The sequence below is a fragment of the Panthera leo genome, chromosome B3 (assembly GCF_018350215.1).
Source record: "Panthera leo isolate Ple1 chromosome B3, P.leo_Ple1_pat1.1, whole genome shotgun sequence".
NCBI lineage: Eukaryota > Metazoa > Chordata > Mammalia > Carnivora > Felidae > Panthera > Panthera leo.
The window spans coordinates 128,801,334-128,828,736 of NC_056684.1; the positions used below are offsets into that span (position 1 = coordinate 128,801,334).

General features: G+C 42.9%; 1 protein-coding gene across 2 annotated transcripts in view; it reads left to right on the plus strand.

The window, feature by feature from the left end:
• Nucleotides 1–20,166: 20,166 nt before the first annotated feature.
• Nucleotides 20,167–27,403, plus strand: part of FLRT2 (fibronectin leucine rich transmembrane protein 2) — a 104,271-nt gene continuing 97,034 nt past the window's right edge. The window contains exon 1 of one of the 2 annotated variants that reach the window (XM_042943991.1): nt 20,167–20,474. The gene's annotated coding sequence lies outside the window, so the exon portion shown is untranslated. Of the gene's footprint in view, nt 20,475–23,905; nt 23,973–27,403 lie in introns of those variants that run through there. The other variant, XM_042943990.1, reaches the window with a different exon arrangement.

Consider the following 27,403-nt stretch of genomic DNA (forward strand, 5'->3'; position numbering starts at 1 on the left):
GATTTTCACTCATCACACTTGGGATGAGCCTTCTCAGATTTTTACATTTTTGTCACGCATGTTAAATGATTCTGGCACAGATGGTCTATCCAGCCATCCTTCAAGAAACACTGATCTAGAAAGGTGAACATTTTAAAAAAAAATTTAGTGTTCTTGGAAGAAATGCAATTAGACTAGAAAAAGCCAATGGAAATCTTGAGGCAAGTATTACATTTTAATTCTAAGAGAAAAATACACAGTGACAACCACACAGTGATTACAAGCCATGCTTTCTTCTTCCGGTGAGTGTAAGAGCCAAGAGGACTGAGGAGACTTATGAAAATATATTTAATCATCTTTATAAATGGAATTAATGGACAGTATAAAATTGAGTTAAAAGCAGAAACAAGACAGGGGAGGGCAGAAACTGACTCTTGGCCCGTTCTTTTGCCATTGTTTTGTGTTTAGGTTAAAATTACATCTGTACATCTGCTGAGGCAAAATCAGATAAAATGAATAGTGTCTGCCGTGGATTGTCAAATTTCACCCTGAAAGTGGAGAGTTGAGTTAGAAGGGTAGAAAATATTTTTGCACCTTTTTTTTTTCTTCTTTTTAACTTGGATTTTATCTTTCTTTTAAAAGCGCAAACTATTTAATGACTCCTGACCAGGGTTTCCTCATTTGCAGATTGCCGACTCTCAAATGGATCCTCAATTAAGATTCTTTCTGGGTCCAAAATGATATGTCATGCTAAACAAAGCCAAGTGATAGAGTGTCTATTGCAATTTTAATCAAATACCAGTGCTGATATACAGAAGTTCTGTGCGTGTACCAATTCCCTCTGAATTTGCCAGTTTTTTGAATGTAGGAAGCCTAGTGAGAGAGGTTACTCTCTAATTTCCAGCTCAGAATTTGAGGGTTTCAGAAAGCTCAGATCGTTCAGATAAGGTTCAGATAAAGATCCTAACATATGGGTGGATTTGAGCTTTTATAAATTCATCCTTTCCACCTAAAGTGGGAGTTGGGTATTTGTGAAAAAACCAAAAAAATCGCTGCTACAGATGGAGTATGCAGACACCCATCAAGGTTAATGACAAACAATATCTTTTAGCAATTTTTATAAATAAAATTACAAATAGCATCATTATTATTTTGGCCTGGGGACAGCTAGAAGATGATAAACAACCTTGTTATGTAGCCAGGAAAAATTAAAGGCAGAGAGTGCCAAAAGTATCTTATACTCACCAACAAATCATCTCAGCTTGGTAAGTAACTCGGAAAAATGTGGTACAAATGCAGAAAGATGTGTACCAGGCTCAAATGCTTACAGATGACAGACAGTTCAATGCCGACAAATGAAACGTAATTATGACTTTGATGAGGCTGCATGCCACAAGACAACTCTTTGTGAGAAATAAAATATGAGAGTTTTTCCTAAAGGATAAAAAAAGTCTCTGGAGACAAATCGCTATGTATCATTAATGAAAGAGACACAGAAAGAGAAAGACAAAGCAATCCAGTTAACGAGTCCTAATGGCTCGATTGTGTATTCACTTCGCCCAAACTGAAAACTGGAGAGAGCACGAAACAAAAGACGAATTGGGAATAGCAAAATCCTAGAAATGAGAAGCAGACTTCGAAAGTCTAGGTATTCTTTGAATGGGGAGAATGGGTCCTGCAACCTCTCAGCTTTGATTTTTGAGAAATTCAAAATGAGAAAATAACGATGCTCACAAGATTCCCAAATGAGAGCATTTGGGGAATATCTTCTTTCCTTGTCTTTTTCTTTTTTCTCTTTTCTCCTCGTCAACTGCAATTAAACCCTCAAGGGGCAAATAGGAACATTCAATTATGTTGAATTCAGTGGCTGTTTGGTGGGGACAGGACCAAAGCTAGGGAGATGCGAAAGTTTGGTCTAAGACAGCGGTTCTTGATGGTAGCAATTTTGCACCCTCCTCCCCCCGCCCTCACCAGAGGCACTTGGCAACATCTAGGGAGAGGGATGGTACTAGCATCTGGTGGGTAGAGGCCATGGATGGCGCTACATATACCACAATTCTCAGAACATGTCTACACAACAAAGAGTCATCCAGTGCAACGTGCCAAAAGTGAGAAGACCGAGAAGCCCTGGACCAGTCCTTTGCAGGTGTTTCCATCTATGTCCAGGGAGTGCAACAGGTGGAGAAAGGTATTCGGAGTGTAGTGAGAACGTACCTAAGGTTGTGATTAGTTTCTTTAGGGATCTGGAGAAAGCAAAGGAGATACTTCACACTTAGAGTGTTCCTAAAGCTGCACATTGAAGAATTTTGGTTGACGGAGGTAAAGAAAATGGACATTCCAGGCTGATCCAAAGCAGAAAGACGTAAAAATGAGTGGGCATGTCGAATGGCAATCAGGAAGACCTGGGGCTGAGGAGAGGCAGATTCACGCACAAAGCACCGACGATGTGCAAAGAATGGTTGCCTACCTTGCCTTACAGCTGATGAAGATGAATTGCAGAAGACACCTTGAGTTGTGAGTATGATAGTCAAAGTTTGGGCTTATTCTATAACTAATGTGAAGTCATTAAGAATTTGGGGGGATGATGTGATCACCCATATAATTACAGAAAGATAAGTCTGGTGGTAGAATAAGATGGGTTGAAGGGAGAAGAAATTTGAATAAAGAAATTGGTCAAGTTATGACAGCATTTCCCAAAATGTGTTCCTGGACTTGGTAAACAGTGTCATTAAATAAAAGTTTTCTGTGGTCAAATTCGTTTGGGAAATTCTTGGTTAAGCGAAATCAGACCGTTTAATACAGCACTTCTTGGATTCTTTCCTTAGCTGTTATACATTGTAACTCTTCACAAGTTGGCTATAGTAGATAGCATTTTCCAAGTATATTTGCCTCAGGAATATTTTTCATGGCATATACAGTAGGAATCGTGTTCCAAAGAACGCTTGATAAGAAATGTAAGGTAATATTCAGAAACAAATTTAGTGAGAGTGGGTTAATATAAGAACTATTGAGATAGTGAAAATGACTTTCGACTTCCAGTTTAACACATTGGGCAGAGAGTGATACCCTAAGGAAGACTGTTAGGGAAGAGCCCATTCTTGCACACAGATCATGATAGACCTGGAGCTGGAAGGAAGACATTCCAAGAAAGGGCTAAAAAAGAGATGATGGTGCATTGGATTAAACTAGTGTGCCAATTCCTGACCAGTCATTGTCGCTTTCTGAACTGCTGGGTTGAGAAGGATTCTGAGGCTCCATCGGGAATCAGTGAGGGATTGCAAGAGTATAGTGATGCCTTCCACGGAAGCAAGGAACATAAGCAGTACTCATGTCATATGTTTGTCACACATGCACCCGAAAGCAACTAGTTCAACATGGTTTACGTGATGGCTTTAAATATTCTTAGTTCATGCAATGTTCTTCAAAGGGAACCTCTTCTAAAACGTAAATAAACAGAACAGATAAAAACAACACTGTCTAAGTAAGGTATAGCAACTCCACTATTCTCCCTCTGGGTCTCCCTCCCCAGTGACGTAACTAACCGTGATAGCTTCTAGAGCTAATTAACCGGTTGAATAGATAAGGTCACAGATGCTAAGGGAGGCTATCTTCAGTAAAACACTTCTACCTTCTGAGGGAAAATACTTCTCGTTTTCTTTTCGATTCTTATTTATTTATTTATTTTTATTTGAGAGAGAGAGAACGAGCAGGGGAGAGAGTGAGAGAGAGAGAATCCCAAGCAGGTTCCATGCTCTTGTGGAGCCAGACATGGGACTCGATCTCAGGACCCTGGGATCATGACTTGAGCGGAAACCAAGAGTCGGACCCTCAACTGACTGAGCCGTGCAGGGACCCGTGTTTTATTTTATTTTCTAATTTAGTTCCTATTTTGTTCTTTATTAATATTCTGGAAACAATTTGAGAACTTCCACATTAATTCAGTTTTACCATTAAACTGGTAAATCAAATGGAGGGCTTTTCAGTTCACACCTAAACGTTAGGGGAAGAAGTTAGAGTTTACAGCTGAGGGAACCAATGGCTGTTGGGGAGTTCACTGGCAGCGGTAGTGGAAAGTGGAGAAAACCTAAGAGAAAGATGTCTCTGTGACAGGCAGAATCTGCAAACTCCTCTCCCTGGCAATTACCCTTGCTGAACCTTAGAGGTTTTGAGATTTATTTAATTACTGGGGAATGATTTCTTTGCAGCTCCAGTTGTTAACTTAATGGTTTTGTCCTGTAAACTCGCAGCAAAGTGCAGAGCAAGGGAACATATTTTAAAATGATATTTTGTCTTGGAATCAACAGAGGAGTACTGCAAGAATAATTTGTCACTTTGACAAGCTTCAGATAGCCAATGAAATTACCAGATACCTCTTTAAAAAATATTAGATCTAGAACAAAAGCAAACCAATACTCTGTAGTTGGACATTAATTGATGGGTTTTATCTGACACATACATACCATTCTTGACAACTAAAGCAACTTAGTGTTCTCTCTCTTCCAGTTTCTGTCAAATAAACTCTGAAGGATCACAGCTAGGAGAGCTTCCTATTCAGCTTTGCATCCCCAGAACCTCACGTGGATGTGTGATCATGTGTACGAAGTTCCCAGTTATTTGCCTAGCGAAAGGCACGGCTCTCTGAGTATCTAGATTATGTGCAATGGCAACAGGCATGTGACTTGTGAGAGACTTGAACAAAAAGAGGCTGAAAAACTTCAGTCTTCTTTTTGGAGGCCTTGTAAATATCTCGGGGGGGCATAAGATGTATGTTCAACTAGATGCAAAGTCTGGGGCACATGCAAACTATGCTTTCCGCCACTTTTCTCAGCAATGGGGCCACCAGCTGCTAGGAATGTGTTTCCCTCAGTACACTGGTACACGTAGCAAAGTTGACATGGGTAGGGTCATTGGGCTACATTAGAAATCCCAATGTATAGGTTAGAAACATATTAATAAGCATACCTTAAGCAGTGAATCTCTGAAAATGCCCCAGTGACTTGGGCAGATACTTCCTGACATAGGACTTTGACGTGTTATATTTTTTTGAGCTTTGTGTTTTGAACTATCTAAAATGTATTTCGGGCACTATGGCTATGAAATGTTGACGAGTTACAGTCTTGCTCACCTACTCTGGATTTGTTTCAGCCAAAGTAATAAGTTTTTACAACTAATTGTAAATATCACCTTTCAGTGGTTTTAATGAACCTAATAAAGAGATATGGTAATTTGCCTGCTCTCTGTAGACACTTAGCGGTGAGAAAATTAAATTAGGATTAAGCCATATTAACCCTCATTACTTAGAGTAATGGATATATTAATATAACTTAAGACAATAAAACATTGTTATATATGAATCTTCTGAAACTTTCAAAAAAACATATATGAGATTCTTTTTTAGCTATATTCTACATGTGATAGAATGGAAATTTTCCTTACACTTTGACAACGGTGAACCACCTTCAGGGGCACTTAGAGGGGTACTCTGGATAGACTTTGCCTCAGGCTAACAATATGCTTGGTAGAAAGCTGGCACCTTTTCTTTCATTTTTATTTTTAACCTAGGCCCTCTTTCATTAAAATAAACCATATATTTAAAGAGAAAAGTTGAAGGATTTGTTGTTAGACCTGTGTACTTATTTCCATGTGACAGTATAACCAGAGGGATCTTTTGAAGTTGATGAAAGTTTTAAAAATAGTAAGCCTTAGGATCTGCTTTTTGGAACATAAAAAATCCATGCATTTTACTTTACTTTCTGCACAATGGATTTTATTTCCTCTGGAAATGTAAAACACTAAATATTATATATATATATACATATATATATACATATATACTATATATATGTATATATATATTCTAAATAAACAGCTTGCAATTGTATTCTCCCAAGTTCTTTTTCTAAGCAAGTTAAACAAAACCTTATCCACATACATCTGGACGTACTCAGGGCTTGTCATGTTGGGATTAAGAACTTGGGATGGCATCAACCTTGCTGTCATTGGTTTTTGACATTTGTATCAATGCCCTCTTTTAAAATGGGGCGTTTAGACAGTTCGGGGAGGGGTTCTCGAGATCTAAAGCACGTTGACGTGACTCAATGTACATGAAAAGGAAATGTTTCATTGTGTTACGGTGGTTTCCATGCCAAAAGTTTCCAGACGCTGAAGACACTGACACCATGTTTTCCGAGAATGGGGGTTGGTGAAGTGGCACGAGGGAGGGGCATGGGCAGGATATCTGGATTTTAGATGCTAAAACCAATGAAAGGTTGAAGTTCCAAGCTGTATTTGCCAAGAATTTAAAAGTTACATCTTCTCCCATCGAGGGTCTCACTGTGATAGCCCAAGAGAAGCATGCCAAAAAGGAGGGGTGGAGGGATTTCCTTTACTCATAGCATATAATATCTCCCAAATGTCTTGCAGAAACCAATAATTAGGAGTTGCCAAAATATTTTCACATCACATCGTGGTGAAACTTCCCTGACTTCGTGTTCATCTGCAGAATATGAAGGATGGGAGCAAAGATGGAGTTGGAGACAGTAAGAAAAAAAGGCATGAGAGCCCTAGATCTTGAAGATAACAGAAGTGACATTATATGGGAAATTGGTAAAATTCCCATCTTGAATGAAGATAAATTATGGATGAAACCACTCCCACAAGGAAAGAAGTGGGATACAAAATATAACGAATGAAACTTGTCGAGGAGAAAAGGCAGATTCTTCACTCGTCTTATCTCTTAAGAATGAGATATTTCACCATCTGCTCCCCAAACAGTTATTTCATTTCACTCTGGATTTCTCCTTGGTCTCCTCCCTATGTTTCTCTGAATGTTCAGATTGGCTCTCTTCCTGTGAGTCACATCCTTTCTTTAAATGCTTCCATATTTACCCTCTCTCTCGGCAGCTTACGTGTGACTCTTTGTTAAGCATTTCAAAATATTACACGTTACTGCATCGTAATACATTGCCTGTATCTAGCACCTTTTATTCTTAGAACTCTGCAGTGTTCAAACAAATGCTGTCTTCCTGATTACTATGTTTTAAAAAGTGATCATTCATTTTACAGGTATAAAGCTGTGTCATAATTTGTAATAAAGATGGAACGACTAGCTCACCTTGATTCTACGCTGCTTAATCTAACTTGCGTTTGTACGGCCATTTAAAGATATCCTCCAGGTTATAATGTCTCCTCTTACTGCGTCATTGCCTTCTTCTACAATGTTCTGCATGATACATAAATACGTACACCTTTAACCAGGCTTAGGGTCATCCACTGTAGTTATCGCTCTCACATTGATTGAGCCAGAAACTTCCCTCTCCCTTCCTTCTAGGCAGTGACTAAACCTTTGCTATTTTACCTCATCAGCAACTTTATAGTTTTGAAAACTGTGGCCTGGGGGTCAATTCCTGACAGTTGCCTTGTTTTCTCAGTAGAGTTTTATTGGAACACACCCACACTCACGGGTTTACGTATTGTCTATGGCAGAGTAAAGTAGCGAAAGCACAAATTAGATGTTAAGCATGCCCCATTTAAAAAACCTTCAAAGACTCCTTTCTTTCCATATAAAGCTAAACTTTCTAACCACAACTTTCAAGCCCTATTACTGCCTATGTCCCTTCTCTTTCCCCCCTCCTCGACAATAGATATTCCAGGCAAGGCGGACATCTTTAAAGGTTTCTATAATATTCTGTACCCTACCAGAAAGGACTTTTGATTCCAAAAGTTAACGGCCTCTTCTATGCTTCTTAATACAATTTTCTGTGTCTCCTAACCTAGCACTTGCTACAATCACACTGTAGTTTCACTCACTTGGCTGAATCCTCTACAATAATCTACTTCTTGCTGACACATTTACTAGCATCATTTATAATGTCTGACATATGTAATATATCATAGAGTTTCATAAATAGTTAATTATGTAAACAATAAAACATAGATGCCATTTGTATACTGAGGGGGAAAAAAGTACTGAGTGTAATTTGTAAAAGTACAAAGAGAACAACCAAATTTAGACAGAGGTAGACAAGACCCCAAAGTGGTAGAAAGAATATGGATTTGTTGGGAAATTAGCTAAATTTGAGAAGGTTATATGGTATAGCTATGAGAAAGCATGATGCAATAACCACACATATTTACTAGACTACGATATGCTGGGACCAGGAAACATTTCCACTGCTTTGTCCATTATTATAAATATGTTGACATCATCATCATATCCATATTATCGTGTCATTAATGATTCGAACTTACCCTCTGCAATTAGTTATTTATTTATTTTTAATTTTTTTTTTTAACATTTATTTATTTTTGAGACAGAGAGAGACAGAGCATGAACGGGGGAGGGGCAGAGAGAGAGGGAGACACAGAATCAGAAGCAGGCTCCAGGCTCTGGGCCATCAGCCCAGAGCCTGACGCGGGGCTCGAACTCACGGACCGCAAGATCGTCACCTGAGCTGAAGTTGGACGCTCAACCGACTGAGCCACCAAGGCGCCCCACCCTCTGCAATTATTTAGATATGCATTTTGATTATTATTATTCTTGGTAATTGCTTAGTTTGAATCTTACTAGTTTGAAATACGTGGAAAATATTAGTGTGAGGGGAGAAAACCTTAAGAAGATAAAAGGAGAGACAGTAGGGTCAATGACGAATCTGAGGAAAATTACGGTTATAGGTATAAGAAATGCTTTATTATCCATAAACATTATATTAATTATGATCCATCATAAGTATGTTCAATAGCTTGGGTTGTTTATATACAGGCGGTTTTGGATTATCTCTGACCCATCCATATTCTCTTCCTCTGTAGATAAATGTCATCCTGCTATGAGACTCATAAAGTTTTCCATTCTATCTATACAGAAGGAAGATAGCTTGCTTTTATGTAAACGCCAACATTTGCCTTTATTAGACCAATGTCTAGCCATCAGAGTCATGGCTTTCCCTAAGGTGTAAATGAATTGAGGGGGGCAAAGGCAAGGAAAAAGCAGACAAGAAATTAATGTTTTTACTCAATTTACTGTGTCTAGAACTGCCCCCCCCCAAAAAAAAACCTTTGAAACTGGGAATTAAAATTACCTCCTTCAACTAAATTGTAACATTAATAATATTAAAGTATACATCTATATGTTTCTGTGCAAATTTCACCCTACAGCTATTTAAATGGTCATGTTTGCATTAATTCTGCTGGGATCTGTGCTATTGTTGCTAAAAAGAACTACATTCCAACTGATAGATATGCTTTAAAACATTTCCATGAAAGAAAGCATTAATGAAATATTGACAAATAAATAATAAAATATTTACAAATGAGAGGGTTTTACAGACTTTGGAAGCGACGTGTTACCAAAATATCAAAAGTTCTAGTGAATACCAAATGTACTCTGATCCATATCCCAAAGGTGGCCTGGCTTCTTAGCTGTCTCGAGTGGCCCATTCATACATAAAAAAGACTTTGCCAATGGGACATATAAATCTGTAAGCAATAACACTTGCCTTTTCATCTCACCCAAAGTATCCATAGGAAGGATTGTCAACAATCTTTTTCTAACTACAACTTTATGGCATTAGTTTCCAAAGGCAAAAAAAAAAAAAAAAAAAAAAGTGGAATATTATGGGATTCACATAAATGATTTGACTTATCCTGAGAAAGGAAATCCCCCCTACTGTTCTTAATGGTTATGTGACTGGGACAAGCCATGTTTGTACCTTTTGAATACATATCCCCTTACTCCTGCCTGGTGGGATCCAGAGTCACCCACTAAGCAGGGTTAACTAATGACTGAAATGAAATCCAGTCAGTTAAGAAAATCTCAAAGGCGTCCTGGAGTTAGGCTGGAAAGATGTCACTCATAGAAGGGCTGCACTTTATGCTTTTGCAATGTTTACAGAACCTCTAACACAATGGAACGTGATTAGTGAGGTTCTCCGAACTCCCGCCCAAGCACGGGACTTTGTACTTGTCATATCTGAAGATCAGCCCTTTATCACCCTCATAACAGAAGAAATGTAAAACAGAACCCGATCATTTCCGAGAGGAGTTACCCTGGTTTTCATCCTCAAGTAAGCTAAGGGGTTAAATATAGCAGACATTCACATTTTTTAATAAGAATGGCACTTTTGCTTAGGGAAATGCTTTTCTCCTAGATATTTCTACATTAACCATTTTATCCTATGCTTACAAAAAGATGTAAAGCAAGTTTGCCAGAAATTATTATCACCTCTGAGATGAGACATCTGGGGCCTAAGAAAATTGAGTGGCTTCCCTACATCTTCAACTAGGCCTGCTTTTATTCCAAATAGACAGCAACATGCTCTCATACTTAAACACACCCTATAAGGAATTGGCAAAGAACCTGGCTAATTAGCAATTTTTCTTAATATCTTCAAACCTGGTCTCTACTTTTTCCCTAAAGCCTGAGAGTCATGTTAAAAATGCAAAAAAAAAAAAAAAAAATGTGATTTTCCCTCTATGATCCAAGATTTTTCATTGTGTCAGCTCAAGACGTTGATCTCAACACTTTCCAAATTTTGTTTTCCTGTCCATTTGGAGTTCACACCTCATTAAAGGTTCTCACGCTCATCCCTCTTCCATCTGGGACACCGCTGGGAATGAGTGATGGACGGCTCACAGTAGATAGAGCCCCGCTTCCGACCTCCTTTCTTCTAGCAACAATTTCCGGAGGCCTTAAAAACAAGATCTTCCTGACTGTAGAAAGGTTATTAAAGAGCACATAAACTCGATTCCACCACACATCTAGTGGGCAAACTCCTGTTCGAGAAAAAATGAGTGCCGAATACCAACCAGGGCCGACTTTCCACTGAGCACAACTATGTGACTTGTCCTGAGGCTCCTCATGTGAGGATTATAAATCTGTAGCCTGGATCCTTTGATACTGTTGAAGGCAAATGTAGATTATTCTCCATAGACATTTTCATCAGCAGTACCCAGAGAAGCATGATGCCGTTCATCCCATGGTAAATAGACATGACATGCCCTTATTCTATTTTCTTCCTTTTTCTTGTCTGCTTGAGCTAATTTTTTTTTTCCAAGTAATCCTCCTAGTAAAATGACATGTTTATCCACTCCAGGCATGGTGGTAGAAACCATGGAGAAACACCTTTGGTGGTTTTGCTTTATTTATTTTCTGGTTGCCCATAGCTCTCGGGCTGTCATCATTTGAGAAAAAAAAAAAAAAAAAGACTCTTGATCTGAGCTCCTTGATGGACAAGATGTTGCCTTTATTATTATTTTTTTTTCCCTTTGGTAACTGATACTGTGTCTGACTTTCTTCTTCACCCATCTGTCTTATGCTTTCTTATTTAGCCAGAAAGAAAGAAAAATGTGACATCCTCACAAAATGATATTTATATTGCCCTAACTGGACATAAAGAAAAAAGATTCCTGATTGATGAATATCTAAAGAACTAAGCTGTTCAAAGGCTATGTTAAAATTATTGATAATTCTATTATCAAAAATAGATTTTTATTAATAAAACATTATGCTTCCTTGAGTCATAGTAAACAAATGTACTATGTGTTATAAAAATAGAAGAATCATTTGGCAGAGGAGTCTGGTGAGCAGAGAACTTAATACAAAAGCAAAGAATTTGTTTTCCCTTATTGATTCATAGACATTTTTTAAATGTTACTTATTTCCTCCAAAGAATGGAGTGGAAATGCTATGTCAACCTGTATTTTGTTTATTTTGTTTCTAAATTTTACGGATCTCATGAGTGGATTTAATCAGACTGCAAGTGACCTTTTTTTTTGAAAAAGTAGGTAATAAGAAGAATGTTTAGACTCACATATTAGTTTATTATTTCTGCTACTGGGCATATTCCTTATTCATTACTCCTAAGATACTTCAAGTCATTTTTATTGGTGATGTAAGGGGATCTAGGAAGAATATTACCAAGAAGAAATATTCATAGATGTTGACATCAATCCTTGTAGCTTTTAAAAAATAATTTTATTTAGACGTTTTGCATATCATATAATTCACTCCTTTAGAGTGTACAATTCAATTCTTACTTTTAGTAAATTTACCAAGCTATGCATACATCACCATGAATCAATTTTAAAACATTTTAATCACTGCATTATGAGCTTTTATGCACATTTACTGTAAATCTCTGTTCCCTCTTCCCCTGGCAGTTACTAATTTGCAATCTTCAAAAACTTTGCTACTTCTATAATTTCAATAAATTAAGTCACACAATATGTAGTCTCTTGAGCATAGCTTCTTTTATAGATCAAAATTATTTTGAGGTTCATCCATGCTTTAGCATGTATCCCTGCTTTGTTCAAATAGTAGTCCATTGCATGGATATACCACATTTTAGCTATACATTCACCAGCTGGTAGACATTTAGATTGTTTCCAGTTCGGGGCTATGATGAATAATGCTGCTAAGAGCATTCATATAGAAGTGTTTGTGTGGATGTATATTTTCATTTTCTTGGGTAGATATACCTAAGAATAGAATTTCTGGGTTATGTGATAAGTTGATGTTTAACTTTTTAAGAAGCATTCACACCAAACTGGCTGTACTATTTTATAATTTCATCATTAATGCATGTGGACTCCAATTTCTCTACTTTCTTACCAACACTGGGTATTTTCTGTTTTTTGTTTGTTTTTTTTTTTTTTTTTCTAGTATAACCATTCTACTAGGAGTTAAATGATATCTCACTGTGATTTTGTTTCCCTAATGATGTTGAGGCTTCCTTAGCTTTCACAGCCTTTCTTCTATAATTTTTAAGTCTGCCTGCTTAGGACAGACATGGGAGAAATACACAGCGTCTTTTAAGCAAACTGTCTTTTAATTTACAGATGTTTAGAAATAAATTTAAATAACATTGGTTTTATCCAAAATGATAAAAAAAAATATTGCCTGCTGATGAGAGAATTAAATGTACAGCAGATGTAGCTATACTATGGACAGGTTTCTGGAGATCTATTGTCTACTACCAGTTGCTTTTACTCCTTCTGTGACCTCTGACATGTGGGTGGAGGGCAGGGAGATATCAGACACAGTCATCCATTTGAGGAGGCTGTAAGGGATAAAGGCTCTACAAATGGAGGTATTTTAAAGGATGCCTTCTTGGGTCACCTGGGTGGCTTAGTTGGTTGAGCATCAGACTCTTGATTTTGGCTCAGGTCATGATCCCTGGGTTGTGGGATGGAGCCCCGCATGGAACTTGCTTGAGATTCTCTCTTTCTCTCTCTCTCCCTCTGCCCCTCTCCCCACCTGTGCATTCTCTCTCTCTCTCTCCCTCTGTCTCTAAAATAAAATAAAATAAAATAAATAAAATAAAATAAAAATAAAATAAACAATAAAGATAAATAAAGTTCATCTTGTTTCTCTACTAACTTTGATCTGTAACCCGTATTCTTGTATCTGCTGCACTTAATAATCGAACACGATTCCATTTACAAAGCACTGAAGTGAAAAGAACAGGAAACTATACTATATAAATGTGGAAATGCAGCAGAATTCCTAGAAATAAAAATAAACACAGAATCCAAGAACAGAATGATTCAGATATTTCCACAGTTTCATATTATGTTTGAAACTCCTTAGATATCTCTTCAGAACACCAAGGAAAATGGGAAAGCCTTTCAAAATCAAGTTTTTAATGCCTTCTTCAGGGAAAAGAACATCATGGCCTTTACCAACCTATAATCCAGACTTTGATCCACAATGGCCCCTCAGTGTTTAGGAAGAAGAATTTAATTCCTGCCCTTGATGAAAGAGTAAAATTCAAATGCTAATAAGTTCATATTCATAGTATATGACTTTCAGTTGTGTCAACAAAATATGGTACAAATGGAAACTTTCAAAGGCGAGGCAGAGTGACAGAGAAAGAGACACTCTCTGTGAGCAACTTCCTCTTTAATATTTTTATTATCAAGTTTTAGTAAGAAGTTAATTTTTCAAAAATGTTTCAAGGGGAAATGTGAAATCCAAATTATGCCAACTAAGGAAGCAAATGAGATGACCAAATCAAGCATGAAAATAACGTAACAATAAAATAAAAAAAAACATTAAAGAATCACTTGGAAAACTGTAGTTATTTCTATCAGCTAAGTGGGAGAAGCACGAAAGGAAATTGGCCAACAGCAATTTTTGTGGAATTTTCAATGATACAGTGAGAAGACAACTAAGAATTCCCTATGTTGTGGGACTTTATTGTTTAGGTCATTCAAAAGTTGGTTGAAGGACTGGTACCTGAAAGTATTGTTTGGAGCAACTTTACAGGGATCAAGCAACTCTGTATCTTTGAAGCTCTGAAACTTTGTGTAAAACAGGTTACCAGAAAAGCCAGAAATGGCAATACAAGTGAAACCCGTATCTTAAGATTATACAAAGTAAAATAGTTGTCCCATTAAATTATGTTATGTAAAACACAGTAATTACACATATTATAATAGCTTATTTCTTTAAGTTTATTTTGAGAGAGAGAGAGCTCGAGCCAGCATGAGTGGGGTAGGGGAAGAGAGAGCGAGAGAGAATCCCAAGCAGCATCCACAGCATGGGGTTCCAAGTCACAAACCATGCGATCGTGACCTGAGCCGAACCAAGAGTTGCATGCTTAGCCGACTGAGCCACCCAGGTGCCCCAATAACAGTTTATTTTGAGCTTCTAGATAACCCACTTCACTTACTGTTTATTAATTGACCCTAGAAGATAGTTTTGCTTTTCCTTATTGGAGAAAAGAGAAACCGAGGCTTTAGGCAGTTAAGTGGTTTCCCTGATAAAGCAGTAGATACTTGAAGTACCATCATCCAAGTCCAAGTTCAGACCTCCCGCCACTACACATAGCTTAACTGATGTAGTGTTTGTTCTTATAATAATAAGAGTCAGGCTTCAAAACTATCTCTGACCTTCTAAACCTTCTAAAGAATGTAATTTTAGTTTTCTAATATATCAGTAGACGGTGGGAAGTGTGTGTGTGTGTGTGTGTGTGTGTGTGTGTGTGTGAATACTTGTGCACACAGTGGGAAGTTATATATATTTATTATATATATTATATATATTCTAATTCAGAATATTTTATACTCATTGATTTAAGTATGTTTTCTCAGATTAAAATGGCGCTTTCTGGGGTGCCTGGGCGGCTCAGTCGGTGAAGCGCCCGACTTCACCTCAGGTCATGATCTCGAGGCTTGTGAATTCAAGCCCCGTGTTGGGCTCTGTGCTGACAGCTTGGAGCCTGGAGCCTGCTTTGGATTCTGTGTCTCCCTCTCTCTCTGCCCCTCCCTTGCTCATGTTCTGTCTCTCTCTGTCTGTCAATAATAAATAAACGTTAAAAAATTAAAAAAAAATAAAACGGTGTTTTCTTCTTCATCAGAACTGTAATCAGATACAGAAGGCTCGGTAACATTGTCTACAGTTGTAGTGTCCAGGTTTGAATAAATCTCTGGGTAGATTTTCCATCCCTTCTTGAAATGGCTTACATCTTTATACCAACTGTATACCCTTTTTAAAAAGGCATTTCCCTCACTTATTCTTCCCCAGTGCTGTTGGAGAAGGTTTGCTTCGAGTTTTTGCCAGCTTCCCTTCGGATTCGAGGAGCAACCACTTAACAAATGGCAGGTTTATGTACAAGGAAATCTCCATGGTTTAACATGCTTTTGTTTCCTGTCGGTATGTACCTTCTGTTTGTGTTCACGCATAATCGTCTTGTAACCTCCATGGAGAGGCAAAGAAACCAAGGCTTAGGGGAAATGGATATTCAAGCAATTACTTCTACACTGATTTTTTAGTTCTTGGCCCAAAGGGATGTCCAGGAGACAGGAGACTCCAGCTGGTACCTGGGGTTGCGGTATGCAGAAGGCTGGAAGTGAAAATAATGATGCAAAGTTCATATAAAATCAGTACATTAGCAAAAGGCCTTCCCTCTACAGAGACTCTGTTTCAGTGCAGTAAAGTACTTTGCATATACCTGAGTTGTTTTATTTACCTAATGAGTGTGTAATTATTTGTCAGTGTATCTCCAATGCACTGAAGTTTTGACAGAATAGAGACTAAATCTATTCATCAAAGTTTTGCTACATGTTTTGTGTTTTCTACAAATGTTTGTTGGATAAATGGGTGAACCATGAACTGTATTGTGCTGCTTCATAACCAGAAGAGTATGCGTTTTAGTGTCACAGATTCACATGAATCAAGCCAAACCCACAAAAAATGCTTCCGTGTGTTTTATTCCTGTGAGAGAAATGAAAAGTTACCTACCCACAGTGTGTTAACCATGGATTTCTTTACAGTGGCTCTCATCTTAGAAAAAAAGATCGGCTTTTGCTCTACCTGCTACAGAAGCTTATCCATGATGTCAGCAAGCATGTTTCAAGTGTTTACCAGAATAATAGAAATGTAACAGCAACTAAATTCTTTGAGTAATTAGACTAATTAAACTAGACATTTAGACTAATGTATAGACAAACTTGTTGTTTGCTATTGTCCCTTGGAGGGACAATGAAATGAACATCATACTGTCAGAAAACCATGAATGGAAAGGAGGGATAAGAGGTCACGGATGCCATCATTTTGTAGGAAAGTTGGAATTCACCAACCAGTTGTGGCAATGAGAAGCAAGAAGGTAGGAGACATTTAAGAAAAGAACGGGGTTTGGGGACTGGGTTTGGGGACTATAAACCCTGGAATAGTTGAAGATGGGTTTAAAATACATAGCCAAGAAGAGATAGTTGAACACTTTCCTGAGGATGTAGATAATACAGGAGGAATTTCCTGAGAGATTATTCCTGGGTGAACTCAATATCTGGGGTGTTTATGAATTGCACTAAATGCTTATTTTGTGCTTTTAAAAATTCTAAATTCATGAAGGTCAGCAGGACTTGTGACTCACTTCCAAAGCACAGAGTATGGAAAAGGACAAATAGTTTGTATAGTGGAGAAACCTTGCACACGATACGTTAGAGAGTGATGATGTTATCGTGAGTGACGTCATGCTGATATCATGCACCACCTGCTACGATGAGATGAGAACAATAGTCCACCTCCCTGGTATTTTTCTTTCCCTGAACCCAGAACTAGAGTTAAATCAGACAAACCTGAACTGAAAGACAAAATACCCTGCCATTATTCTTCAAAACTCCCAGGGTCATCAAAAACAAGGAAAAATGGAGGAATTGTCACACAGAACAGGAGATACGATGACTAAGGCTATGTGGTATCCTAGATGGGATCTGTTACCTCCTGTGTTTTGACAAACGTTCCAGGGTAATGTAAGATGATAACATTAGAGGAAACTGTTCAGGTTGATGTAACTTTCCAATGTTTTGAAGGCTGGGACTGCGTGATGTAATGATAATATTGTTGGCAACACTGAATAACAGCTGAACTTTCTAAAGCATTTTCACATGCACCGACTCATACTGTGACCATACAGAGAGTCTGGTAGAACAGGTATTTTTATGGCCATTTTATTAACGAGTAAACAGTGGCTCAGAGCCGAGCTTACCCGGTATCAAAATTTTCAGTGCCTTGGGCTTAAACCATGATCTTATAAACCCAAATCCTGTGTTAGCTTTACTTCCTCAAAGTATTAGAAACACAGGCCAAAGTACATGTGCGTGTGTAGATGGGGGTGGGTACAAATAAACGGAGGGCGACCTAAAAGATTTGAAATGGCAGTCAAATTTCAATAGAGGTAAAAACCCCACTGAGGATCAAAGTCCAAACAAAAAGGAATGAGCTGATTTTTTTTTTTTTGACTTTCACAGATGTGCTTTTTCTTTCTCTACTCTTGTACCCTTTTATATTAGTGATAGTTTCTTAATAAAAATAAAGTGACCTCAAAATCCCGGTTTTGTGAGGCTGCTAACTTATTACACTCTGGAGCCCCCGGACCACTTTGACTACTTTTTTCCTTCCTCTGGCTCCTGCAGCACATATTTCTAAAGCTGATGTAGGGGTCACGTGGTTAAGAAACTCGTTGCACTTATTCTGTTCATACATTGGATGTGATTTTTTTTTGTACTTAATTTTCCTCACCCCCATTGCAATCGTCACATCAATAGTCTTTAGTAAGGAGCACATCCAGAGGATATTGTTTCCTTACCATTTATTTAGTTTTTATTTTTTAGGGTTTATTTATGAGAGAGAGAGAGGGACACTGCTAGTGGGTGAGGGGCAGAGAGAGGGGGGGGACACAGAATCCTAAAGAGGCTACAGGCTCCCAGCTGTCAGCACAGAGCTGGGTGCAGGTCTCGACCTCTCAAACCCTTGAGTGGGGGCTTAACTGACTGAACCACCCAGGCATCCCTATTTCCTTATAACTTATAAACAGCGATAATCTATAATACAAATTCTGTACACCTGCAGCTACCTTGTCTCACATTTTCAGTCTTCCTCATTTTCTGGCAGCACAAATGACAAGGTAAAACCTGTGCAGAGTTCCCTCTTCTTTTAAACCAAAATGTATTCTTAAAGATGAAATAATTATACTGTTATGTCAGGTTAAGGTTTCAGAGACAGAAGCTTATGTGGATACTCCTGTACACTTATGCACACCAAGATGAGTATTTGAAAGCAGGTAGATGAGTTATTTGTGCTAAAATGTGGTCTTCCCTGTGGATTCTGCCGCTTGACAAGCTCTCCCTAGGCTTTGCTGCCCCCTTGGCAAACTGAAAGGATTTACAGCGAAATTCTGCACCAAGCCGGCTGGAAACTGTTCCCATTTCCTCCCTGGGTCGGCCTCTCTCCGGAGGCGTTTGGAATGGCTATTACAGATTCCCATTGGTTTGGGGAGGGTGCAGAGAAAACTTAGAACATCCATCCTGTGGAGAGACACTTTTTTTTTCTTTTAAAAATAACTCCGTTTTCGCAAGAACCACGTGTTACCCTCTAAGTGATTTTTAAAGAACTTTTTCTTCTTTCTTTCTTTCTTTCTTTCTTTCTTTCTTTCGTCCAGAATGGAGATGCAGAAAAAGGGAATCTGTTGAAAATTGTCTGAGTTTGCGCCGTGGGTGACGTTCTGGCTCATTTGGGTGTGACGGTGACAGCGGAGGCGGCTGGCTGTCAGTTTCTCTTGTCTAGACTTCCATTCCCCCTCCAGGAGATGACTTACTTCCAACTCCAGTTAACTTCTTGGGAGTCCGGAACACTTAGACAAAGATGCTTACAAAACGCAAAGCATCTGGGTGGCCAAGGCTGAGCCTCCTGTATTCTCTCTCTCTCTCTCTCTCTCTCTCTCTCTCTCTCTCTCTCTCTCCCTCCCTTATTTTTTAAGAATTCATTCATTCATTCATTCATTCATTCTGCTTCCACAGGAGCCCGGGAAATATTGTCAATCCAAATCTAGGTACTTAAAGCTGACCTACTGTTTTCAATGTTGGTACGCAGATATATTTTCTGCATCATCTTTCTTGTCTGTGTTTCCCTTGTTTATTCCGTCCTAAGGCGCGCTCTCTCCCTTCCATCAGCCCATTCACATCTTAAACTCCCTCAGACTCGCCCCCTACCCCATCCTCCCGTGTCTTGGTCTTATTTGAATATGTGGTCGTCTGCTGTGGCTGACACTGGGTGAGTGGGTGGGAGACAGCTCTCCCTGCGTTTTCATTTGGATTTCGCGTGGGTGGGTGGGGACCCTCCACCATTCGTCTCGCACACGCAAGAACAGTTATAAGCTAGAATTAGAATGAGCGGCGAGTTCCACGTCTTCAAAGCGCCGCTAGGAAAGGAAATAATGCGGCGGGGGGCGGGGGCGCGGGAGGGAGGGAGGAAGAAACAGAGGAATAAAACCCAACTTTGCTGGCAACTTCAATACATCTGGTAACTGGAGGCAAAAAAATAGATTCCGAGGGCTGGGTCTGGTCCGGATGAAACGCTAGGGCTCCTTCCCATGCCGGGGCCGGGCGCTGGAAGCCTGCCACTGGCGTCTTGCCACGCGAGTGCCCGCTGGAAACGCACGTGAACAAAGCTCTGGCCCCGCGAGCCGCCGCCTGCGGTTTCCGAGTCGATTCCAGCTTCTCCAGGGAGTGCAGGGCGCACACAGGGTTAAATTAGTTCCCTCCCCAGTAGGAGGGAGAGGAGGGGGAGGGGGGACGCAGCCTCCGGTCTCAGGCTGGGTACCTTGTAGTTAGTTGTACGGACGAAACCTGTCGCTGTCACTTGTGAGTTGGGCATCTTCCATTGTCGCCGCAGAAGAACCAGCGCCTGGAGGTATCGGCGGCGGCCGCAATCCCCGCGCCAAGGCGCTGCGCTGCTTCCGCCCGGGGTGCGTCTCCAGCCCTCGGTTCCGGGTGCGAAGCAGCTGCGAGGCGGCCGCACCGCGCCCGCCGCGGTGTCCACCCCGAGCAGGGATCAGGTTGGCCGTTCTCAACGATGGGCAGGAGGGACCTTGGCGGTGACCCCTAAAACAATACCATGCCCCGGGAGCCCCGCTGCTGCCGCGCCAGCTTCTTCCCTTTCCACCTCCCCGACCCTGTCGGATTCGGATGAGCCCTCTGCGAGGAGACACGGCGGCCAGGTAAAGAGACAGAGGTGCCAGGTGGAGTTTCCAGCAACTTCCAGGGCTGCTGCTAAGCGGCTGCGCGGGGGGGTGGGGGGGTGGGGGGGATACGTGTATTTTTTGAACCAGCGCAGGGGTGGTCATCGGGATGGGATGTTTTGGGTTTTTTGTTTTTGTTTTTCCTCCAGAGAGAGCACAGGCTGCTTAACTCTCCCCCCGACTTTAGGGAGGTCTATTTGCAGGTAGAATTCACCTCCTTTAAAGAGTTTTGTAACTGAGCTCTGGGTCAAACGCAAATTTGCTAGTTTGCTAGGAGGATCCATCCCCAATTGGGGGTTCTCCAGCCATTAAGCTTGCTGGAATCCAGCTTCTCACTTCCCCCGAATGAATACGCTAACTTCTAGGAGTAACACCCCCTACTCCGCCACCCCCGCGCCCGCTCCATCTGCTGATAATGTCACCGCTGTTATCGAGCGGCTGCATCCAAAGCCGGTAGCCCGCCTCCTGCCCGAAACCCGGGACTGATTCCTGGCTAAACGCACGCGGAGGAGGTGCCTTTCCCTTCGAGGTGCATTTCCCTTCGACTTGGGGAGAAGGTTACTTTCTTCCAAAACCAAGTCTTTCTCCAGCTCTGCTGCTCTTCGGTGGCCCAGCTCTGAGCTCGGCCAGCGCGTCTTCCTGGCGCGCCAGTGGGGGCGGTGAAGGCTCAGGGAGCACACCAGGCTGAACCCGGGTTGCGTTCTCTGAGCCGCGAGCGTGGGACGCGGAGAGCCGGCGGAACACGCCACCCCGCACCCCGTGGCGCTAAGTGCGGGGGCCAGGCGGCGGCGAGGAGGGCGGGAGCAGAGCCTCGCCAGCTGCCACCGTGTCCCCGCGCGGGTCCTGCGCAGCCTGGGAAGATCCCTCCGCCGCGCTGACCAGTGTCGGGCTCGGCTCCGTGCCTTCAGCGCCGGCGCGGTCACTTCTCATTTCTAATCAGGCCCAAGATCAAGGTTGCCAGTTGAGGTCGGGGCATTAACCGGGGGCATTAAGAATCGGGGAGCAGGGTGATTGGGGCCGACTGGACTCTTACTAGATGCCCGGGAAACTCCTGGATCGCATGGGGCTCCAGCCAGCGGCAGCTGCTGGTGGAGATGGAGGCCACCACGGCTGTCCTCGCTGGCGCCTTGGTCCTGGAACCTCCCAGCAAGATGGCACTCTGTCTGTCCTAGTCCAGTTAACTCCCCCAGCCGTGCCCCCTCCTCCCGTGGATATTTGTTAGTCACACACTGAGTCTGGGGAGAGGAGCGGTTATGTAGATGTGAATCAAAGTATTTTCCTGACCACTTTGCATAACGCAACAGGAGCAGCGACCCGCGGGCACAAACCCAGGTCGTGTGTGCGTGTGTGTGTGCGCGCGTGTGAGCGCGTGTGCCAGCGTGCGTCTCGGGCGTGCGTCTGGGTGGATCCGTGCGTGGCTTGTGCTTAGGAGGCAAATGGGGCGTTTCTCTAAGTCGTCTTAACACGGCTAAGGCACTCAGATAAGTGAAGGCGGTAGACACAACAGGGATGAGAAGGAAATGGAAACAATTGGGAAAGTGGTGCCAAGTGACTCAGGCTTTGAACTGAGGACGGGGAAATCCTCCCGAGCCCGTCGCGGCCACCGCCCCTGCCCCACTCTCGGTCCGCGACAGCCCGTGGATCCCCAGGGAGTTGGTCCTGCGCTAGTTTCAAGCTTGCTGTTTGCTTCTCGCGTGGCCCCACCGACGGCGCCTCTCCGCGCAACCCCACGCTTGGCGCGAGCTCGCTCTCCCTCTTCTGTTCGCATTCAGCCTCTCTCCAGACTTGTTAAAACATGACAGCAACTTACTGGAGCCAGGAGGAGCGACGATGAAACGAGAGCAGAAAACCAGAACCTTTTAAAATATGTTTTCCAAGAAAGAGACGTGCACCTGGTTTTCTTACATTACTCTTTAACCTTTGCAGAGAGATTGCTAAGTGGAAACGTCGCCTGTATACAAATCAGGCTCTTTTTGCTGTCAAGTCTTTTTTCTGAACCTTTGAGGCTGAATTCAGTTGTCCGTGGTAATCTACGGGGAAAGTGAACACCCCTTTTTCCCAGCAGCCAGAGTGAAGGGAGAAAATAGGTGTTCAAAATAATCATGTTAAACTTCGGATTATTTTTCCAATTAAAGTTATTTGATAAGGTCCGGGATCTGGGAATTAACGGGGGATGGGGATGGGGGTGGGGGCGCAAATCACCAGGGTTGCCTTCATTTGAAATAACGCCATCTTGGTTGTGAGACTTGTTATATTTTTACCCTCTAATCTCACGTTTCGATCATTTCTCCGAGTCTAAGTAATAGATCCTCTGCCTTGCAAGTACATCGCAGGCGGGCGGGTGGGGGGGGAATCGACTTTCAGCGCTCAGACGGTGGCATTATCCCTGAGAGTTGGGGGGTGGGAGGGGGTGCAGGCTAGGGAGAGAGGAGAAGGCATGCTCGGTCCGGGTGGCATCCACGGTGTTGGCCCAGACGCCCTGCAACTCTCTTCAGGGAGGAGAGGGTTAAAAGCCGAGTGCGACTTTGCCTCTTGGAAAGCTTAGGGTTGCAGCCGCGCCTCCCAAGCATTCTTTAAACCAGAAATGTGGGAGGGACTCCGAAAGGGAGGGAGTAAAGGAGGGGGGCAGAGAAAGAGGACTCGAGGAGGGGAGCGCGCCAGAGCGCGGGGGACGGAGGGAGAGGAGGAGCGCGGGAGCGGCGGAGGCGATCCCGCGAATTCATTACTGTAAACATCTCCCGGGGGTGTCAGGAGGGGTGGGGGTGGGGGCCGCGGCGTCTACATTAGCCGGGCCGCGTCCGAGCGTGGCAGCAGTGAGGTCGGAGCAGCCTCGGGACCCACACCGGGGCCGGCGCCGCACTTGGAGCGAGCCCCGCGCCCGCCCCCGCGCAGCCCCGCGCTGCGCCCGGGTCCGGGGCTCTGAGCGGTCAGCTCCGGGGCGTCCGGGGCGCGCACGCCCGCCTCTCGGGCCGCCCCCCGAGGTCCTCCGCTTCCGCGGAGCGCCGGCGCTGCGGGGCCTCTTTCCGCTGCCTTCCCCGCTCGCCCTCTTCTTTCGGGACTCGTGGCGCGGTCGAGGCGGAGAGGGGGAGGCGGAGGAGGACCGGAGGCGGGGGCCGCGGCGGCGGCGGGAGCCGAGAGAAAGTGGCATGCCCGAACCCTGGAGGCGGAGGTGGCGGAGGAAGGGGGAAGACGATGCCGCGGCTCCGTAGGGGAGAAAGGCGAGAGCGAGCGAGGCGAGCGAGGCGAGCGGGGCGCCCGGGCTCCGGCCGGCTGCGGGGAGGCGCGCGCCGCTCTGAGGCTCCGGCCTCCGCACCCCCGAGCCCCGACGCTGCGGGCGACAGGGCTGGGCTTCGGCAGCCGCCACCGTCGCCGCCTCCGCCACCCGGAGGACCGAGCAAAAGTTTGGATCTGGGGGAGGACGCGGCGCTGAGCGAGATTACCACCGGGGCTGGAAGGAGACCTCGAGAACCTTCGCAGGTAATGCGCACCCCCAACCCTCTGCTTCCGTGCCCGGCCGCTGGGCTTCTGCGCCTTTGCTGACGCTGGCCAGACAGATCTGACTGAAAGTAAGAGGGAAGCGAAGTTGGAGATCCCGGGGATGGGCACCAAGCGCGGCGAGATCTACAGTCAGGTTAGAGGGACCCGCGGCGCTTCTCTGCCCCCGGTGGGCAGCTGTGCGGGGAGGCGAAGCTCCCCCTGGGGATGGAGGAGAACCCTCGGCCCCAGCTGGGGCCTCTTTTCGTAGCTCGTTGGCAATTGAGAATGTGGATTGGGGGGCTTTTAGTATTCTTCAATCCGGGGGAATGATGCATGGATTGCTAATTCCCACCCTCACCTTCACCCTCTCGCTCTCTCAGCCTTATTTAGCGTCTTTTAAACATGATAGGAGCCCACTCCCATTCGCCCACTCCGTTTAGCTGGTGCAGGAAAGCAAATCTGGGCGCGCGTGTGTGTGTGTGTGTGTGTGTGTGTGTGAGAGAGAGAGAGAGAGAGAGAGAGAGACAGAGAGAGAGACAGAGAGACAGAGAGAGGGAAAGAGAGAGAGAGAGCGCGGGAGGGAGGAGGAGAGAAATTCAAGGAAAGGGAAAAATTCTACCTTTCCCCCCTTTGACATCCTCGGATCTTTCCCTTCCTCCCTCCTTCCATTCACCTTCTGGCGTCATAAAATAAAAACTTTAGAAGTCACATTTTTATTGCAGGCTGATAAGAAAAGCATTAACCATTGACGACGTGAGTTTGCAGTGTTTGTAGTGTGTGTGTGTGTGTGCGTGTGCGTGTGTGTGTGTGTGTGTGTGTGTTGGGGGGGGTAGTGGTGTTGCGGAGAGGCCGGTTTTTCCGTGGTGGCCTGATGCGCCATGGTGTGTGGGGGGGGTGAGTGTTAGAGTGTGTGCACTTGGGGAGGGGGTGGGGGGTGTGCAGCGGAGAGAATATGGTCACGTTTCCCAGAACATCAGCCTTACTTAAGCTAACTAAGAAAAGAGCTCCTGCTTTTCCCTCAGAGAGCTACAGAAAGATTCCAGCCCCAACTCTCCAACCTCCCCTTTCCCCCCTGTTGAGTTTTGAGTTTCAAAGCAGCTCCTCCTTTACTGCTGCCACCATCACTATTGGGATCATTATTTATTCACCTGGAAGCTCATCTTGACTCCTCTTGTAAATGGAAATCAGTCTCCAAGACCTTTTGATTAATTTTAGTGGAAGGAATCTCTTGTAAAGCTTACAGTAAGCTAATCAAGTGCAAGGCGCAAATCCGTGTAAATGCTCACGCGGGAGTGCAAGGTGCTGATTAGGTTTCTTCACATGCTGCATTTGCTATGCAAAGCCCCATCTAAATGGGAGCTATTGCTTCCCACTCAGCTGGGAGGCTCTTAAATCACACAGCATCTCAGGGAGCTTTGGGGCATGTCCCCTTGCTCACAGGCTGATTGCTAAATGTATTATGTCTAACTTCTCCTAGCCAAAAGCTAATATGTAGGCTAGCTTCCATATAGGAACCCATATTGCCTGTGGACTTAAGTGATATGACCTTCTTAAGTCTCCAGTGAAAGGATCCCCCAACCATTTTGAGGTAATAGAATGCAGGTTGGCGTTTGTCCGGGGATGTATTTAGTTGTTGCAGTATGAACGTAAAATTTTAGGTCAGTATTTAAAGGGTGAGAACTGGACTTTTTTTCTTTTTTATCACTAAGCAATATGCAGCAGATTCATAAGATCGACAGGCCACCATATTAGAAGAGAATAAATCTTTGGGGAATACACATGCCATGAAAAGTTGCCCGTTCCCCATGATGCTATTGTTCTTCCAAATATAACTTTTCTTCCTCTCCTCTTCAAAAGCCCCAAACAGGATAGGGTTAAACCATTTAAGAATTTTTAATGATCATCTATGGCAGTGCAACACCATACTGTCATGTTGAATTGCCAGTATGTGAGTGGAGGAGGTTGGAAGACGAAATTTCAAGCATTATTCAATGTCTCTGCCAGTAGGTACAAGAAATCGTAAAAAGAATTGGGCTAGCTGTGTAGCAGAACCTATTACAAATACAAACCTAGCATGGAAAGAATGCTGGGTTTTGTTTGTTTGTTTGTTTGTTTGTTTGTCTTAATGCCCATGTCTGAACACTTCAGTAGTTTCATTGCAGTTTTAGAAATTCCCGGGGGAATTTCTTCTTTAACAGAAGAAAGTAGATTCCCAAATGACACCATGCTGGGCTGTCTTGAGGTTCCCTAGGCAGTCATGGTTTTTCTCCCCCCTATGCTAGGTTTCAGATGATGTGATCTTATCCGAGTTTGACTTTGACCGGCTGGATCTAATTTGAACCTCCTCTGATGCCTGTTACATTTATATTCTGGCCTGCTGGAGAGTTTGATTTAGGATTTAGACATATCTCCCTGAAGCAACCTTATATCTTCCCAGTTTGAAGCTGTGGTTTCAAGAAAGGCTCAAGTATGTACGTCCAGAAGCTTTATTCTGTAGAGACTCAGTGTGAACATCTGATCCAGTTTGACTCCTTGGTCTTGTAGCCTACAAGGAAGAATTCCCGCTTCTGCAATGAGCAGTGTCTGAAGTTAAAAAATAGCAAAGGGTGTGTGTGTGGGGGGAGGGGTCTCGGTTTTGCTCACTATTTAGAAGATTCAAAAAAGGTCAAGGTGATGCAGTTTTATTTCTATTCAGGTCAGACCTTTCTGGATAATCATCTTTTGGTATTTTTACTTTAATTTCAATTCAAGTTCATTTTTCACTAGATTACTTTAATAACTTTGTGGTTTCTGCCATGGTGATTCAAATTCAGTCCATTAGTGACCTCTATCTGTGAGAAGTGAATACTCATTGTTTTTCTTTCTTCTCATCAGTCTGCAGATTATGTAGGGGAAAAAACCCAAAGGCTCTGTAGTTCTTTCGGAATATTTAGATTTCCGAGCCTGATTTTTCTAATACGGAGTTCAGTATGGGTAATGATATTTAACAACAGTAATAAAATGTTACAGGCTAATAGGCTACTAAATGGTTATTCCATATAGCATCGACAGTCTGATCAATATAAATAAAATACCAGTGCTATCCACTGCCAGTAAAAAGATTGTACAGTCAGGTAGACTAATGTTTTGAGACTCACAATGCTGCTGGATGTAAGTGAAATTTTATTGCCCCTAAGTGCTTACATAACAAGGGAAGCTTGAGACAGGCTCAGAACATATATGTGATAACTAGACTTCGTGGTAGCAGTGTGTGTATGTCTTTAAATTCAGCTGTGCTTCTGCTGTGAACTTATGGGACAGATCAAGGACAGGCGAGGTGGGATGTGAGAAGGGTGTCTATAAACAGATGGTCTTTTAAGGAGACTTTTAAAATCTGATTCCTAATCCCAGCTTTGTCTTCTGAGGGTTTTGAAATTGAAATTTCAATTTGA